The sequence below is a fragment of the Macrotis lagotis genome, chromosome 1 (assembly GCF_037893015.1).
Source record: "Macrotis lagotis isolate mMagLag1 chromosome 1, bilby.v1.9.chrom.fasta, whole genome shotgun sequence".
Lineage (NCBI taxonomy): Eukaryota > Metazoa > Chordata > Mammalia > Peramelemorphia > Peramelidae > Macrotis > Macrotis lagotis.
Window position 1 is genome coordinate 176,132,932 of NC_133658.1, and position 14,386 is coordinate 176,147,317.

Here is a 14,386-nt window from a genome sequence, read left to right on the forward strand (position 1 = left end):
TCATGACCAGGAAAAGAGTCTGGACATCAATTTTCAAGTAATAATCAAGCAAAATTGCTCTGAGATCCTAGAAAGAGAGGGTAAAATAGAAATTTAGGGAATTCACTGGTCACCTCTTGAAAGAGATACCAAAAGAAAAACTTCCAGGAATATTATAGCCAAATTCCAGAACTCCCAAATCAAAGAGAAAATTCTAAAAGCTTCGAGAAACAAACAATTTAACTACCAAGGCTCCACAGTCAGGATTACACAGGATCTGGCAGCATCAACATTAAGGGCTTGTAGGGATTGGAATATGATATTCAAAAAGGCAAAAGATCTTGGTTTACAACAGAGAATTAACTACCCAGCAAAATTGAACATGCTCTTTCAGGGAAAAGGATGGACTTTTAATAGAACAGGGGGCTTTCAAACTTTCCTGTTGAAGCAACCAGAGCTAAGCAGAAAGTTTGATCTACAAGTACAGGACTCAGGTCAAGCATAGAGAGGGTAAAAGGGAAGGGTTAATTATGAGAGTTTTAATTATGTTGAACTGTGTGTGTTCCTGCTTGGGAAGAAGATACTAATAACTCATATGAACCTTCTCATTTATAAGACCAGCTAGAAGGAACATATATAGACATGACACAGGAGGAAGTTGAATATAATGGCATAATATAGTAGAAAGATGGAGTCAGTGGGTGCTAAAGGAAAGAACTGAGAGAAAGGAAAAGGAGAGGTATAATGGGCTAAGATATTTCACATAAAAGAGTCAAGAAAAAGCTTTTGCAATGAAGTGGAAGCATGAAGGCAAGGGGGAGTGAGTGAACCTTCATTCTCACCAGAAATGGCTCAGTGAAGAAATAACAAACAATCAATAGGGTATAGAAATCTATCTTTCTCAAGAGAAAAAGGAGAGGAAAGGAATGAGATGGGGGGAGGGGAGGGGGAAAAAAGGTGATAGAAGAGAGGGAAGATTGTGAGAGAGGGTAGTCAGATACAACACTCTTCTGAGAAGCAACCTCTCTGATGGGCTAAAGAAGGCAACTCATCCCAGAGACAGAACCAATAGAATCTGAACACAGACTATAAGTACACTTTTTTTCCCCCTATCATTTCATTTATATTGAGGTTCTTCTATCTTTTTGGGGGGGAGGGGTTTTATGTTTACTTTCACAATAAGAACATTGTAATAATATGGAATAAATAAATAAAACATAAAAAGAAATAAAAATAAAGATTTTTAATTATTAAAAAAAATTTCTCTGATGGTTTTCCTACCTATCCCATGGTTTTCTTTCTTTCCCCTTATTCCTTATTCCTCATACAGAAAATAACTAATATGTCAGCAAATTAAACACAAATGTACACAAACAATGTTCACTAGACTGCTTGCTGCTGAGGGGAGGGAATAGGAAGGGAGAGTGGGGGAAAATATGAAATTAATAAATATGAAAGTAGATGAATGTTGAAAAATTTTTATAACATGTTATTTGAAAAATAAAATGAAACATCAATTTAAAAAGTCTCTTGGACAACTAAGAGATTAAAGCAGTTAAGACTTGGTGAAGATTTAATATTTTGATCACTTAACGAAAAGATAGAAATCACTGCAAAAGAAATGATGTTGGGAAAATGAAAGGCAGAAGGTAAAGGTGATGATAGAGAATGAGATAGATAGTGTCATAGAAACAACAAACATGAATTTTGAAAGACTCCAAGAGATGGAGGACAGAAGGGCCTGGTATGCTATGGTCCATGAGGTCACAAGGAGTTTGAAATAACTGCATGACTGAACAACAATGAGAAAGAAATAAAAACAACAAAATTCATCTTGAATAATAAAAGTTCAAGAATTTTAAGACAATCGATTTGGGGGGGGATATGAAGAAAGCTAGTGTAGCAGTACCCAATCTCAGCAGCCGTCAGTACTTGATAAGAAATAAAGCCGGTAATCAGTACAACAGATTAGTTTCACAATTTGTAAAAGTAAATGATCACAGTAATCTTAAAAAAAATCCCAAAGGTCCAAACTTTTGGGGCAAGAACTCACTTTCAATAAAAACCAATGAGAAAACCAGAGAGCAGTCTAACTGACAGAAATGAGGCATAAATTAACATCTCATTGTTGTTACTGTCATTTTTCAGTTGTACCTGAGTCTTTGTGTATCTGGTTTGGGGTTTTCCTGGCAGAAATACTCAAATGGTTTACCAGTTCTTTCTCCAGCTCATTTTACAGACAGGGATACTGAGGTAAACACGGTTAAGTTGCTCACAAAGATATTGTCATCACAGTGAGTCTTCCTTATTCTAAACCCACTGCCATATTCTAACTCCCAACATCACACACCATTTGCCAAATTAACATCAAAATAGGCCCATACTCTTGATAAAAAGGTGATATTATATTTAAATTAGGGGAACATGGACAAAAATTATCTGCCAGATTGTGGATAAGGGAAAAGTTTAATATAATAAGAGAGAGAGGAAGGATCATAAGAAGTAAAATTAAACATTTTGATAATATTACATTTAAAATTTTTTATATAAACAGAAGAAATACAGTCAAAATTAGAAGGGAAATAGAAAAGGGAGAAAAACAATAACTTTATCTAATAAAGCTCTCATTTCTCAAACTTTCATAGGATTTAAGCCAAATTTATTTAGGGAAAAAAAGGTCATTCCTTATTTGAAAGATGATATAAACAGACAGTTTTCAGGAACAGGAAATGAAGGCTGCCCATAGTCATATAAAAGTCCTCTGAATTATAATTATTAGAAAAAATGCAAATTCAAACCACTATGAGGTACTACCTCACACTTTTAAGATTGGAATACATGAAGGAAAAGCAAAATTATAATTACTGGAGGGGATGTGGAAAATAGGCACATTCATGCATTGTTTTTGGAATTGTAAGCAGTTCCAATCATTGCAGAGTAGGAACTGTGGCAAAATAGCTTTTAAAAATACATACTCTAAATGCCGCTATTAGATCTGTATTCAAGACATGAAAAAAGGAATAGTGCCCATGTATAGGCAAAAACCCACATCTCACAACCTATACCCAAATAAGATCAAAATGGGTTCAGGATTTAAACATAAAGAGTGACACCATAGATAAATTAATAGACCAAGAAATACTCTATAGAGGCTGCTAGGTGGCACAGTGGATAGAGCACCAGCCCTGGAGTCAGGAGTACCTGAGTTCAAATCTGGCCTCAAATACTTAATAATTACCTAGCTCTGTGGCCTTAGGCAAGGCACTTAACTCCATTGTCTTGCAAAACAAAAACAAAAAACAAAAAAAAGATCTATGGAAAGGGGATAAATTTATGACCAAAAGCAAGAATTAGAGTACATTATAAATTGCAAAATAAATGATTTTGATTATATTAAATTAAAAAGATTTTGCACTAATAAAATCAATGCTGCCAAAATTAGAAGGAAAGCAGAAAGCTGGGAAACAATCTTCACAACTAGGAGTTCTGATAAAGTCTCATTTCTCAAGTATATAGAAAATTGTATCAAATTGATAAGGTCACAAGTCATTCTCCAATTTATAATTGGTCAAAGGATATGAAAAGACACTTTTCAAATGAAGAAATTAAAGTTATATATAGTCATATGAAAAAGTGTTTCAGATCATTATTGATTAGAGAAATGCAAGTTAAAACAACTATGAGGTATTACCTCATACCTATCAGATTGTCCAATATTGAAAAAAAAGGAAAATGGGGGGTGGAGCCAAAATGGCAGTGTAAAGGCAGCATTTCCCAGGAACTCCTACCCCCAAAACACCAAAAGTCAACAGATTATTACTCCAGCCAAAATTTGGAGGGGCAGGGCCCACAGAAAGATTGAGTGATGCATTTTCCCAGTCCAAGATAACTTGGCAGTTCCACTGGAAAGGTGTGTTTCAATGGGAATGGGAGTTGGAAACAAACCGGGGCACAGCACAGCCCTGGAACAGCTTGAAGGGGCAGGGAGAGAAATCTGCTACACCAGAATAAGTGTGGAGTGAGGGAGCACCAGCCGCAGAACCTGCAGCAAGAATCTGGAGAAAGCAGCCTGCTTTCCCAGAGCAAAGCCCACAGATGGTAAGGGGGATCAGGGAAGACTGCAGAGATTTCTCTACTCTCCCTCGGGGTAGGACTCTGCTGTTTGCCGATACTCAAATCCAGGCTGAAGTTTGGGCTTCCATATTAAGACAGCAAAGCAGGACCCATCCTTACAACTCCAGGGCAGAGGGAAGTAAGGTGATCATCTACATATCAAAGCACAAGCTAGAGAGCATAAGATCTTGGAGGAATAAAGGTCCCAGTGGGGTGTCCCCCCCCCAAAACCCAAAGCTTTAGAAGTGCTGTAAATTAGTCTTGGACTGAGGAAATGAGTAAACAACAGAAAAAGAGGAATCTGACCATAGATAATTACTTTAGTCCCATGGAAGTTCAAAATACATACTCAGATGATGACAAAATTGAACTTCAATATCCAAAACTTCCAAGAGAAATAGAAAATGGGCTCAGACTATGGATAAGCTCAAAAAAAGACTTTGAAGAGCAATTAAGGGAGGTAGAAGAAAAATTGGGAAGAGAAATGAGAGAAATGCAGAAAAATCATGAAAACCAAATCAACAGCTTAGTGAAAGAAATACAAAAAGATACTGAAGGAAATAAAATGTTAAAATCCAGTTTAGGCCTAATGAAAAAGCAAAACAAAAGGCAAATGAGGCAAAGAATGTCTTAAAAAGAAGAATTGGCCAGCTGGAAAGGAGATATAAAAGCTCTCTGAGGAAAGTAACTCCTTCAAATACAGAATGGAACTAAAGGAAGCTGATGACTTTACAAGAAATCAGGAAGAAATAAAACTCTTTCAAAAAAGCCACTTTTTAGAAGAAAATGTGAAAAATCTTATTGGAAAAACAACCAACATCAAAAACAGACCCAGAAGAAATAATTTAAAAATTATTGAGCTATCTGAAAGCCATGATCAGGAAAAGAGCCTAGACTTCATTTTTCAAAAAAAATAATAGTCAAATTACCCTGAGATCCTAGAAAGAGAGGGTAAAATAGAAATTGAGGGAATTCACTGGTCACCTCTTGAAAGAGATCCCAAAAGAAAAACTTCCAGGAATATTATTGCCAAATTCCAGAACTCCCAAATCAAAAAGAAAATTCTAAAAGTTGCCAGAAACAAACAATTTACCTACCAAGGCTCCATAGTAAGGATTACATAAGATCTGGCAGCATCTACATTAAGGGCTTGTAGGAATTGGAATATGATATTCTGGAAGGCAAAAGATCTTATTTTACAACTGAGAATCAACTACCCAGCAAAACTGAACATCTTTCAGGGAAAAAAGATGAACTTTCAATGGAACAGCGCACTTTCAAACTTTCCTAATCAAACAACCAGAGTTGAACAGAAAGTTTCATCTCCAAGTATAGGACTCTGGTGAAACTTAGAGGGGATGGAAGAGAAGGACTAACTATGAGGAACTTAATGATATTGAACTGTTTGTATTCCTACATGGGAAGAAGATATTGTTAACTCTTATGAAGCTTCTCATTTATAGGAGCTGTTAGAAGGAGCATATATATAGACAGGACATAGGGAGGAGCAGGATATAATGGTATAATATAGTAAAAAGATGGCTGATAAAGGAAAGTACTGGGAGGAATGGAAAGGAGATGAAGAAGAAGCTGAGAGATTTCACATAAAAGTCAAGAAAAGGCTTTATCCATGGAGTGGAAAGGGGGAAGGCAAGGGGGGAATGAGTGAGTCTTCAATCTCATCAGAAATGGCTCAGAGAGGAAATAACATACACGCTTAATAAGGTGAGGAAATCTATCATACCCTAGAGAAAAATGAGAAGAAAGGGATGGGATAAGGGGAAAGGGGGGGAGGGAAGAGGGGGAATAGGTGATAGAAGAGAGGGAAGATTGAGGGAGAGGGTACTCAGATACAACACACTTTTGGACAGGGCCAGGATGAAAGGAGAGAGAGAATAGAATAAATGAGAGTGGGGAGGAATAAACTGGAAGTACAGCTAGTAAGTGCAACTGTGGGAAAAATAAGGAAGCAACTTCTCTGGTAGACTTATGATAAAGAAAGCAACTCACCCCAGAGACAAAGCCATTGGAATCTCTACACAGGCTGAAGTACATTCTCTCTCTCTCTCTCTCTCTCTCTCTCTCTCTCTCTCTCTCTCACTATTGTTGAGATTTCTCATCTTCTTGGGGGGTTATCTTTAGTCTTATATCAAAATTATTGTAATAATAAATTGAAGTTCACTTGCAAAAAAATTAAAAGAACAAAAGGAAAATAATCAGTGTTGGAGAGGCTGTGGAAGAATTGAACATTGATGCATTGCTGGCAGAGTTGTGAATGGATCCAACCATTCTGGAGAGGAATATGAAACTATGCCCAAAGAGCAATAAAATTATTCATTCTCTTTGACCCAGTAATTCCGATTCTAGGCTTATTCCAGAAGAAGTCAAAAAAATATGAACATGTGCCAAAATATTCATAGCAGTTCTTATTGTATTGGCAAGGAATTGAAAATTGAAGGGATGTCCACTAATTGGGGAATGGCTAAACAAGTTAAGGTACATGAATACTATGGAATATTATTGTTCTATATTACTGTTGTGTATTATTGAATATTATTGTTCTATAGGAAACAATAAACAGAGAAGCATGGAATAAGTTACACATCTGATGTTGAGGGGAACAGAAACAAGAGAACAATGATAACATGAACAACATTGTGAGATGATAAACCTTGATGGAAGGAGCTCAGAAAGCTAGGACAACTATATTAGACCAACTATGGACAATGCTTTCCCTGTCCAGAGGAAGGAAAAACAAAGCAAAACAAAAACACTTTCAGAATCTGATGAATACTTTATTAAAATATCTCTTATGTATCTCTTTCCCTTAAACCTAATTTCTCATGCAGAAAATGACTAATCTGTAAATATCTAACTTGACTGCTTGCTACTGGTGGGGGAATGGGAAGGGAGGGTGGATGGAAATTTTGTAACTTAAAAATATACATGTGCACAGCACTGAAGAAAGAAAGACAGAAAGACAGAAAGACAGACAGAAAGAAAGAAAGAGAGAGAGAGAGAAAGAAAGAAAGAAAGAAAGAAAGAAAGAAAGAATTTTTTTTTAAAAAAGAAAGGTACCTATGTATACAAAAACACAGCAGTTCTTTCCATTATAACAAAAAAAAATGGATATTAATGCTTTCAATGCAGGAAAATGTTATGTTGAAAAATACAGGTTTTCTGCCAGTTTTAGTTGTTATTTAATTGCTTAAGTTCATTTATAGGGTATTAGGAAGAAACACACATAAACTGATCCCTTGTGAAATTATTTTGGCCAAAACTGACACAAAGTAATCAGCATTGGAAAAAAGGGGGGGGGGGGGATTCACCACTGAAAGAATTAAGGGAATATCCATTAATTGGGAGAAAACTATATGAAATATTGGATGATTGTGATGGAATATGCTTGTACTATTGAAAAAAGAAAAGAAAAATGACTACAGTAATAGCTTCAGAAAAACCTAGGAAGACTCATGAATTGATGGAAAGTTATGTAAGACCAGGAGAAAAATGATATACAGTAATATCAATATTGTAATAATATCAATATTACTACAATGATCAACTGTGAAAGGCTTCACTACCCTTTCAATACAATAGCCCAATTCATTTCCAAATGATTCAGAATGAAAAATGCTAACTACTTTCAAGAGTGATAACTGATTAATTCTGAGTGTAGATTTAAGTTTTGGTTTGTTTTGTTTTTTCTAACAACAAAGTTCGTATGAAAAAATGTTTGGTATTATTTCATATGTATAATGAGTATTATATTGCTTCCCTTATCAGTGGGTAGAGGATGACTAGAAGAGAGTAAGGATTTTGAATTAAAATTTTAAAAATAATATTTAAAATTTAATAAAGGGTAATATTAAAATAATTTTAAAAGGAAAAGAGGAAATGATGGCTGTGGAGTGATCTGGAAGATACTAATATCTTCATGTTCCTTTAGTTTAGGGCAAGAGGCTAGCTCCACCAAGGTCTGAAGGAAGATAGTAATCATGGTTTGACTTGTTTGGAACATGTCACCCCTGACAACCTAAGAATACATTTTTATGCAAAAAATGCCTCTACTATCTTTGAGAAAAAAATGATAATAATACAAATTCCAAGAAAGTTGTAGGTCATTGAGTTCTACCTACATTTTCTTCCTTAAAATATAACATTTCCTTTTTCTGTTACTAAAGGTATAGGGTCAATGTCTTTATCAATCAAAGGAGAACCAATAACCATCCTCTTTGGCATGCATATGTTGCTCAGGACTCTTGGGTCTTTCTCAGAACATCTTTCCAAGAAAAAGTCAATGAATAGTCACCCTAGACAGTTTATTGAATTCCTCATAGACATGGCTTCAAAACTGATCATGTCTGGATGACTTGAGCAAAGAATTAAATGGTCTCATAGCAATTAGCTGGAAGACTGAAATTAAGAACCAGGTCTCAGCAGTGAAACACATCCAATTCTGGGTAAGGAATTAGAGACAGCTTCAGGACTTATAGAGCACCCAAAGTACATTGAAGGTAAAAATATTTCAAAGGGATAATAATAAATTGATTTTAGTGACTAAAATTTAACATATTTTTAAACATATAAATGTAATGAGAATTCAGTTTTAATTATATCAAGAAAAAAGAAGATAATAGTCCAGATTTATAAGATACTATCTATATATATATTCAGATGCATCTTAGTATAAGGAAAAAGGGGACATTTTCTAAAATTAAGACTTTTATTGGCCTATGTACTAGAAGTATTTGAATATAATATTTTCCCTTATTACACTGAGCCATTTAACTTAAATTTGCCCACACATGTAAATAAATACTTTTACACAAGTACAGCATCCTACTAGTGTGGATTCTTCAAAAGGTAGTTAAATATTGATTTGCCATTCTACTAGCATAATGACTAAATAGAATAGTGCATTAGTTTGTTGAACCAATGTCCCTAAGTGCTGGCAAACAGGTCAGCACTTAATTTCTTTGCTGAGTAGTTGGTTTCCAAAATATCTACACAGCAATGATTTTCATTGAATTGAAAGTGAAACACCAGACAATCCATTCATTCACATGAAAGCTAAAGTGTCATTTGAAACTCACAGGGAACTGACTGGCCCCCCTTTTCAGAAACCAAGACTTCTTGTTTCCTCCTCCCAGCTCCCAATCTCCATTTCACCTCAAACAGTCCCAACCCCCCACTCTTCTTGGCTATTAAATTCCACATTAACACCTCCCAGCTGCCAAACCTTCTAGCTCCCTCCTTTGTTCACCTTTATAGTATAGAATCTAGAATAAATGTTCCAACAAGCTTCAAGGCTAACAGCTACATGCATACACACATATATGTGTAAAATACATGTAAATGTATTTATATATGTATGCATGTATCTATACATAGGAAAATAAAACAATTAGCAATAGAGAATTCTTGAATTTTGAATTTAACATAATACTATTTAAGTGTATTTCCATCTATTTTTCAAAAGAATGCAAAATCACACTTTTGTATAGGGCAAAGATAAGTGTTCTGCCACAGTATTTAGGCATGAATGTTACAAGCTGTTCATCTCTTCCAATTCACTTAAATAATTTTAAAAGTTTTACTTTTGAAGAGTTCACAGGTAATTTTATTTAACTAAATTTTTGGTTTCATAATTATAAAATTCATCCTTGCATTGTTTAAATATGTTACTTTTCTTCATAAAAAGATTTCTTATATATTAAACAAATTTAACATTTAATTTTTAAACTTCTTAAAACTATTGTTCATTATAAATTTCTGTACTTTGCTATATAGAAATAAAATAACTTTCCCTTTCTGACATAAAAAGTTTCTAAATATAGACCAAAAACTCTAAATAATCTCTATAAATATTCTATTAGGATATAAACACATTCACATAAATAAAGGTACTAGATCATTTATAAAGAGAAAATGTCCTTTTAAATAAATCTGAATTTTTAAATGCTAGCTCCTCAAATCAAGGAAAAAAAATTTCAGATAACAAGTATAAAAGAAACTATGTATTCCTATTCTGCAATCTTTATCTGTTAGATAAAGAGTTTCCATCTACTCTCATGCTCTGTCCTCAGGAAGAGAGAGATCTGTAGATACAGCAATCCATATACACAGGAGAGACACGTGTAACTTGAACTCTTTAGCCTATCTTTGATATCCATTTCTGACTATTTGAATGGAAACAGGCCACTGTTGATGTCTACCATTGCTCAATATTGAACATTCTTGCATTATGGAAAAGACCTTTCTATCAGATGTCTTCAAAGATCTTCTTATTAGCAAGAATTAAGAATGCCTTTGTCATATCAAATATGCTCAGCTGCTTACCGTGTGGTGAAGCAGTGTTAGACCCATTTAAAGATGTGTCTGACATCATTAATCTATTTGACCCTTGACCCACAGATCTAAACTGTAACTATGGTGATCAAAGTCTGACCTTACAATGCTGAGAAACTTGAAAGCTCTGCAGTATTTTGGGTCACATTGTTAAGTTACACAAAAGGATAAAGAAGAAATGTGACAGTTTCCTGAAAATTAAGGTCAGCGGGTCAATTGCTAAAGCTTTGTTGTTGTATGATAAGGAGAACTAGTTAAAATAATTTTTGATGTTAGAATTTTTAAAGAGTACTTTATTAGAAGCCATCCAGAGTGCAAAAAAGTCAACTCATTAAGTGCTAAGGAAGTGGCAAATGAATAGCACAATTAATGTTGAGTATTTAAAAAGAAAACATCCTACTGTTGACCAATTTGTAAGAATTTTGCAATATGCTGCAACTTAAAAAAAACTAGGTGTGTATGTGTGTATACATTCATATATATGTAGTCAATTAATACAAAAAGATGCATAAAACCATGCCTACATAAGTCATAAATAGGAATCATAGCTAAATAATTTAATCTTAAATTTTATTTTGACCACATTTGAGATAAAATTACTATCTTTGTGATATGATCTATTCTTTGCTTAGCTCAAAGGTGTTCTGCTGTGCAAATTCACGGCCATTTACTTCAATGGCTATTAAATCTGAACTGCCCAGGCGAAGTATTTGTTGGGAACATTTCATCCCATGAGAAAAGGCTATATCAAACAAAAGCAATAAGCATGTGTGCCAATGCACAATCCGTCTAACACAACATAATGCCAGCTACTATTTCTAAATGTGTGCATCCCTGAGATTTAGGTGTGCTCACTCTGCATAATTAAAGCAGAGCTTCACATACAAACTGTCATAAGCCTCTATTTTCGAGTGTTTCTCATTCAACTAATAATAGGCTACATTAACCTTTTCCACAAAAAAGGCACAGTCTGGGTATTAGCTTATGGCTATGTATTCTGACATTGTTTTTTCTATGTGTGCATTGGGAAGTAAATGATTTGCAAAAACCCCCATGAATATGATGTTTTTCACATAGGCAAAGTGGATTCAAATGACCAAACAACCAAAACAAGAAAAACATACCGTGCATTCTAAAGAGTCACTGCAGATATTTCACTATGTTCTGGAGTGTCTGTAAATATCCTTCAATTTATTAGGATTTAAAGGAGTCTGTGGTAGATATGCCCATGTTTTACAGGAATTTGATCTTGTGAATAGGTCATGAAAAACACTGGTTTTAATTGCTCATTTGCTTTAGGACACAAGGAGATTAATGAATGAACACATGAAGACACCTCAATTATCCCCTTCACTTATTGGACTTTATATTTCATAGGATCACATTATGGAAAGCTGCTGAAAGCAAGGAGGCTACTTCTCACTGACTTATTTTTCCCCATGTCTGTCATCAGTATGTCTGTCAAGTGGAGTCTGCTTGTGAAATTTTCCCTATGTGTTTCTTGCCAGGTTTGGGATTCTGTAAATGGTTTAAAAAAAACTTTGAAAAAATATAGAAGTCATACAAGGCTTTTCTTTCTTTTTTTAATAACCATATGGGTCACAATAAATTAATATTGGCAGCAAACCCAAGTGAAGAAAAATGTCCATACTAAACCATCAAAGGAGTGGTACAAGCATGGCAGAACCAAATGTACCTGAAAGATTTGGACAGTACAGGTCATTATGGATTTTGAAAAATTAATCCATAAAAAGCAGAATGAGTCACTACTTAAAGGACATTTCAGTAGGACAAAGCAAATTGGACTTATCAAATCTTTTGGTCATTTCTGATCCTGTTAATCTTTGTAAACAGACTGGATGAGAAACAAAACAACACCCCCCCACCAAAAATTTTAATGTCAACACTTTTGAGAATGAATAAGATCATAGATTTACAAATGCAAAGTACACTGAATGAAATCCCCACATTAAATAGATATAGAAATTGAAACCCCAGAAGCTATGTGATACAAGCTCACTTATCTATGAAGAAAATAAGCATTGATTTGAAAATAAGTACTTTAACTCCAAAAGCAGTGAACTCAACTTTTTAGAGTATTGAGGTAGAAACCATGGGTTGTGATTCATTCTTTTCTATTTAAGACAGAAATATCTTGCAGAACCAAAAACTATATTGATTAATATTAACATTAATCAATAAATTAAAGTGCTCAAAAATAGATTGCATATTCCAACAATATCTTTTAACTGGGAATGATCAAAACCTCTTTTGATTTCCCCAGTCATTACTATACAATAACCATCAGTCAAGAATTTATGAAATCTAAAAAAAAAACTGGTAAACACTTTTTCATTATAACACAAAGCAAAAAAGATCTAGATAGAGGATAGATGAATAGATTGATAGGTATCACTATAGATATAACTATATAGTCAGAAAGGGAGGACTATAAAATTGAAAAAAAGTTTTTTAAGCTTTAAAATTCTGCCTTTAATTAAGGATATTTTTTCTCCTTTTACATGTTAAAAAGTGAGTAAAATAAGAATTAGTCACTGACAAATAATTGAAATAGAAATATTAAAAAAAATTCCCACTTTCCTAATTGTTTGTTTAGAAATCATTGGAGCCAATGCAAATAGCATGCTCTTAGTAGAAATTTGCTGAATCAATTGGAACGGAAATAGATGGATGTATTTATTATCCGTTAGTAAGAACTGTCTCAGTATTATTGGAAGATGATTTTAGTGTCCTCAATAATAAATTTCTTTTGCAATTAACAAGTCCCATGATGCAGTTCCCAAATGTCCATAAATACATTCACAGAAAAAGACTAGAAGTACAACTTTTAGAACTCTGGAGTGTTCATTTACATTAGAATGTTTTAACATGTTACTGCTTAGGCTATATTATTCTACTTGAAGGAATAAAAAATAAAATAAAATAAACTAGACTGTTTACCTGATAATGCAAAAGGAGATTCTTTGGCAGCTTCTTACAAAAAGAAACTGTGGTTTTTATGTCTCCCTTGAAAGGAAATTAAATCTAAAATCCCACATTTAAATAACACTGAAGCAGTGACACAAATGGACCAGAGCCAGGAAATTCAAAGTTAAAGTTGGCACTCCATCCTTAACACACACCATTGTCCTAGTTTCCCTCCTCCCTCAAATTTAATTAAATCCAAGTTTTAACCAGTTCATATAAGTAGTACAGAAACCTCTCATAAGTATTTTATCCTCTTCCTTTTGTGCTATACTTCCTCTCATGGTGACACAATGGATATGTACATTTTTCCCTTTATTAAAAAAATGTAGAGACAGAAATTTTCAACCAAAATATTAAATATTGTTCTAATTGAACAAGAATTTTCTTCCAAAAGTTATTTTGATTTAATGTTTAGTCGGGCAAGCCACACTAAATAACTTTTGCCAAAAATTTTTAATAAAATATCACATTCTAAATTAAACAGAACTATAACTATCAGATATATGCCTCACAGCAGATATTTTTTGTTAAATGTTGTGTTTTAGCTATAAAGTCTCTAGTTTTCAAAGGTTATGCCAATTAATAGCATACTAGTTCCAAAATAGAGTCCCATTAAAATTAATATAGAATATATTCTTATATCTTCATTCTACCCTCTTGTTTATTAACTGAAGAACAGTTATAAATTAAAATTTAAATTCTATCTTAGACAAACTTTATTATGTCTTTAATCTAAAGACCTTAATGATTCAAATGACAAAAAATAACCACAGTCACAAAATCTAATGTAAAGAAAACTTTACTATACTATTGACAGTTAAATTAATATTTAATATATTATTGCCTAGTACTGGAATTGCCTTACTATTAAAAATTTCATAGGATCATAATTTTAAAGATGGAAGAAACCTCAGCAGACACCGAATATAACTCGATTTTATGGATGGAGGAAAAG

The 14,386-nt window shown here is 33.7% G+C and overlaps 2 protein-coding genes across 10 annotated transcripts in view; one reads left to right on the top strand and one right to left on the bottom strand.

The window, feature by feature from the left end:
* MACROD2 (mono-ADP ribosylhydrolase 2) overlaps nt 1-14,386 on the bottom strand; it is a 2,318,796-nt gene that overhangs the window by 1,963,279 nt on the left and 341,131 nt on the right. The gene's annotated exons all lie outside the window — the stretch shown is intronic.
* The window catches only part of FLRT3 (fibronectin leucine rich transmembrane protein 3), a 41,702-nt gene continuing 37,872 nt past the window's right edge, over nt 10,557-14,386 (top strand). For 5 of the 7 annotated variants that reach the window (XM_074209417.1, XM_074209418.1, XM_074209412.1 and 2 more), the window contains exon 1: nt 10,580-10,646. The gene's annotated coding sequence lies outside the window, so the exon portion shown is untranslated. Of the gene's footprint in view, nt 10,647-14,386 lie in introns of all 7 variants that reach the window. The other 2 variants (XM_074209415.1, XM_074209413.1) reach the window with 2 other exon arrangements.